The sequence below is a fragment of the Solanum pennellii genome, chromosome 2, assembly GCF_001406875.1.
Source record: "Solanum pennellii chromosome 2, SPENNV200".
Classification (NCBI taxonomy): Eukaryota; Viridiplantae; Streptophyta; class Magnoliopsida; order Solanales; family Solanaceae; genus Solanum; species Solanum pennellii.
This window is the reverse complement of record NC_028638.1, coordinates 786,690-792,011: the sequence shown is the minus strand read 5'-3', so window position 1 is coordinate 792,011 and position 5,322 is coordinate 786,690. Positions and strand designations below refer to the sequence as shown.

Genomic DNA, 5,322 nt, shown 5'->3' with positions numbered 1-5,322 from the left:
CTCTCTAGGATCTTGCATGAATTGGCTAAGATGTTGCACACTGTATGAGATGTCTATCCTAGTATTGGTTAAGAAATTCAATTTACAAATGAGTTTTCTGTAGAAAAGTGGTTCTGTTAAAGGTGTTCCTTCCTTTGCTTGGAGTTTGAGTGCAGGATCAAGTGGAGATGAGCAGTTGCTCATGTTTCCAATCCTGTAATCATTCAACATGTCAAGAACAAATTTTCTATGAGAGATGATCAGTCCATCATCTTTATATAATACCTCCATTTCAAGGAAATAATGCAGCTAGCCTAAATCCTTAATTTTAAACTTGTCATGAAGAAATGCCTTGAGGTCATTGATTTCAGAAACATTTGTGCAAGTTAGGATCACATCATATACATAAAAAACAACAAAAATGGTAGAAGTCTCAGTATTCTTAAAGAGCAAGGAATAGTCATTCAAAGAGTGTGTGTACCCTTTTGAATATAAGGCTCCAGTCAGCTTGGCATACCACTGTCTGCTGGCATGTTTCAGGCCATATAGAGACTTGTTTAATCTGCATACCTACCTGGCTTGTGCACTGCTAAGCCTGGAGGAACTTTCATATACACTTCTTTATGTAAATCTCCATGTAGGAAGGCATTGTTCACATCAAGTTGGAATATATCCCAGCCCTTCATTACAGCTGTAGCTAGCAAAGCCCTCACAGTTGTCATCTTGATTACTGGTGAAAAAGTCTCTGTATAATCAATTCCATCTTCTTGAGTATAACCCTTCACTACGAGTCTTGCTTTGAATCTCTCAACAGTTCCATCAACTTTATGCTTCACTTTATACACCCATCTACATCCTATGACCTACTTGCCACTAGGTAGACTAACAAGATCCCAAGTATGATTTGTGTGTAATGCTTCAAATTCTTGTGTCATAGCTTGCTGCCAGGCAGTGTTAATAGCATCTTCTTCATATGAAGAAGGTTTATTATCATTACTGATGTTCCTCACAAGTGTTTGACTCTCAGAAGCCAAGATCTCAGATGGTATATGTTGGTGTTTTGAAAATGCAGTATTGAGGGAAACATGTGAGTTATGTAACTGATTTGTTATATTATTAGGCAAAACATAATCATTTAGGTATGCAGGTAATCTATGTGGTCTAAATGGTCTATTGGGAATCATAGGATCAGATCTTTGGACAGAATTAGGATCAGATTCTACATTATTGGTGATAAACTAGTTGTAGTATTGGGTGATGTATGAAGTGGACTGTTACTTGCACCAACTACATTATTTTCCACATGTTGCATAGAATGTGAGACAGTGTCATCGTGCAAAGTATTTATGAAGGGCACAGAATGCAAGACTGAAGGAAAGGAAGATACATCAGATAAAACAGCAAAAGGAAAGATATTTTCTTTTAAAACTACATCCCTTGAGATGTGTATTTTTCTTGTGGCTAGACTAAGAACCTTGTAACCTTTTGTCCCAAAGGGGTAGACTATGAATATATGTGGTGTGGTCCTTGATTGGAACTTGTCTCTATGAGCTTTTGGGAAAGTAGGATAGCATAGACATCCAAAGGATCTCATGTGTGAGTATATTGGTTTGGTGTCATATAATAACTCATATGGGGATTTACCCTTTACATGGGAGGTAGGAAGTCTATTAATGATGTATGTGGCACACAATACACACTCACCCCAATAATTAAAAGGTAACTTGGATTGAAAAAGAAAGGCCCTGGCAGTTTCTAACAGGTAGTTGTGTTTTTTTTCCACCACCCCATTTTGTTAGGGTGTGTACGGACATGTTCTCTCATGTATAATTCATTTTCCCTCAAGAAAATTTGATGTTTCTGTATTCACAAACTCAAGACCATTGTCAGTTCTTATGGTCTGAACACAGGTATTAAATTGATTATCAATCATGGATAATAAATTTTTGATGGCTACTAGGGTGTTACTCTTACATGTCAACAATTGTGTCCATGTGCATCTACTATAGTCATCAACAATAGTGATAAAGTATCTATGTTTATCATGTGTTACCATGTGTATATGGACCCCATAAATCTATATGTAGTAATTGAAAAATTTTGGTAGAAATGTGGGTATGAAAGGGCATTCTTTCATGTCTTGCCATAGGACATATGTTACAAAGGAAGTGTTATTTTGCAGAAAAACTCTCAGGTATAGACTTAATTTTCTTCATCTTTACAAAAGGTACATGTCCAAGTCTATTATGCCACAATACATTCACATCATTGCAGGTATGAGTCATTAAAGAAGCAGAAATATTAGGAGCTTTATTGATTGAAGAACAGACAGAAGGTTGTGTATTGTGTTTACATGAGTGAGTAGAAAAATATACAAGCTTAGAATTGAAAACATCTGGTCTTGATAGATGATCAGAGTTAGAAGTAGCATAAGCAGCACCAAGAGAAACATGTTTCATCAAGCATTTAGAACACAAAAAATAAAGCCCATCCTTTGTTTCACCAATTACCAGAATCCTTTTCATTGAAGGGGCCTGCAGAATGCATGAAAATTCAGAAAAACACACAATACTTTTAGGCATGGATTTTGAAAGACAATGAGCGGAAACAAGATTATATTTGAATGAAGGCACATACAATACTTGATGCAAAACAATGTCTGGTGCAAGTATAACAGTACCGGTTTTGATGATTTTTACCCTATAACCATTTGGTAAGGTAATCAACAAGGGACATGGAAGATGTGTAATGTTTGTTAAGACTGTTATATCAAAAGTCATATGGTGAGAGACGCCTGAGTCAAGGATCCAAGATTCAGTTTCATTGTGGGAACATCTGTAAGTCAATTTCCTAAAAACAATTGAAGAAGTACATGCTATCATACCTGCAAAATTCGCACTACCATTGTCCATGTGCTTAGCATTAGTTTTCTCAGCTTGGAACTGCTGCAACAACTCCACAAAATGAACATAATATTCTTTTGTTAGTTGATGACCTGTGTCTGCATGAGCTCCTCCATCATTCCCCTCTCCTGAACAACCATGAACATCAGCCATAAGACCTTTTCCTCTGTTGAATCTAAAATTCTGATTATTGTCCCTGTACCCATTTGATAATTGTGGATTGTTGTTTGTCTGTGGATAGCCATGTAGTTTGTAGCATTTATCCCTGATGTGACAAGATCTTTTTCAATAGTCACATATATCACGAGGTTTTCTACTACCATAGGAACTGGTCTGAGAGTAACTGGTTTTGAAATTAGCATTGATGTTCCCTGTAGAAGTGTTACTTGGTCTTGATAACCTAGAAGGACCTGCTCCTCCTGAACCATTTGTATTGAAAATGGCAGACTCCATGATTTTTTTACCTGAACTTCTTGAGGATATTTCCTCTTACTACAGTATAAACTTCATTCAACCTCATAAGGAATTGTATCAACCTTTGATCCTGCTCCGCTTTGAACATATTATCCTTGGCTCCACAAGTGCAATTACAATTGCATTGAGTTTTTATGTGTAGTGTACTCAACTCTTCCCACAACTTTTTCATCCTAGTGTAACAAGCAGTAACATCTAAAGTTCCTCGTGATAATTCATTGATTTCACGTTGAACTTGATATAACTTTGCACCATTAGTTTGATCATATTGATCCTCTAATTCTTTCCACAACTCACATGAATCAAAAACATATTCTATACTTTATGTGATTTCCATAGTTAGAGAATTAAGAATCTAAGAAGTAACCATATCATCACACCTTTCCCATTAACGAAACTGTGATGTTCCTGGATCGGGCCTTTTACAATCACCATTGATAAAACCCAGTTTGTTTTAAACTGACAAAACTCTAAGAACACTTCATCTACATAATCTATAACCTATTCCATTAAAAGAATTTTGAACCAACGAAGCACCAGGATTATCCGAGGGATGCACATATAGAGGAGAACTAAGATCATTAATGTTAACACCATTGTTATTCACATAATTCTCAGTCGAAGTAGAACAATTCTCAATCGCCATAGTAAAATCAGATCAAAGAAATATACAAAATACGATTTGATCCAATGATGAAATCCAGCAGAAAAGAAATTGAAACGAAATAGATCTAGAATTCAATTCTAGCTAACAAATCTGAGATGCATACCAAAGGAGCTATATGGAAACAAAACGAGATTGAAAGAAGAAGCATGAAGAAGGCAGATGAGTCGAAATACCTCCTTTCTCGGATACCATGTCAAAAAACTAGCTCACAACCATGGCTGATCATCCATGAATGTAGCAACAAAGATGGAAAGAAGAAGAAGAGAATGTGGAGAGAATCAACCAACTGATTTACACCATGAGAAAACAATGTATTTATACAAGAAAAATAAAAAATATCTAACAAACTAATGAGATGTCAATAATAGAATTAACTAACTAACTATTCTAACTAATTAATTGAAATAGCTAACTAAATGACTGATTAGACATAATTAACTAAACTAAATCATAGCAGCAAATTTATAAAAGTGAGGGAGGTTTTAATAAGTATTGAAACTGGAATTTGACAAGTAAATCATGTTTCTTGTTTGGTTTTGTTGGAGTTTTGAGCATTCACATGGAGAAGGCAATGAGACGTTGAATGAAATGAAAAACCATTTACTACTTGTCAAAGCATTCACTTGAATGGAAATTTGATAACTATGAATTTTCTTGTCAAAACATTCACTTCAAATATATCATGGGAGTGATGAAGTGCCAATAAAAATGGGGAACACAAATGGAAGAAGAAGATTGATCATGACGGAAAGCTGATAGTTTTGTGCGTTGAAAGATTGCAAGACAAGTTGGAGAAGATTAACCAAGAGGCGAGTAGTGAGTTGTTAAAAGTTGCATAATACTATAATCAAATCCATCAAACGATCTATGAGAAGAGATCAAATATTAGTAAATATATTCCTGACCTTTGGTTGAAATCTTTCCAGAAGCATCGTGGTCTTGTATGTGCTGAAGATATCGAGTTTCTAAGCTCAATCAAATCGGAACTCTCTCGAGATATCAAAAATCAGGTTATAGCATTATCTTAAAATTTGATTCAAATGCATATTTTGAGAATACAAAGCTTTGGAAGAGGTATATATAGGCGTACTAAAACTAGTGCATCGTCAAGGATGAACTGTAGTCTGATCCTCCCATTTGTTTTCATTTTGATGCCGAGTGTTAATAATGTGGCAGTGAAGAAAAATGAAGATGAGAATGTATGCAGACTGTCTATCACATTGATTATGTTGAGAATATAGTGTACGGTGAAGTTTGTTTGTACAGTGAAGTTTGTTTTGTAGAGTTAGTTAGTTAGTT

General features: G+C 35.4%; 1 long non-coding RNA gene across 1 annotated transcript; it reads right to left on the bottom strand.

Annotated features, from left to right (window-relative positions):
• Positions 1-2,263: 2,263 nt before the first annotated feature.
• Positions 2,264-4,245, bottom strand: LOC114076027. Its single transcript, XR_003576275.1, has 2 exons — positions 2,864-4,245; positions 2,264-2,513 (listed from the first exon to the last, which is right to left on the bottom strand). It is a non-coding gene; the product is annotated as an uncharacterized LOC114076027 (long non-coding RNA).
• Positions 4,246-5,322: the final 1,077 nt, after the last annotated feature.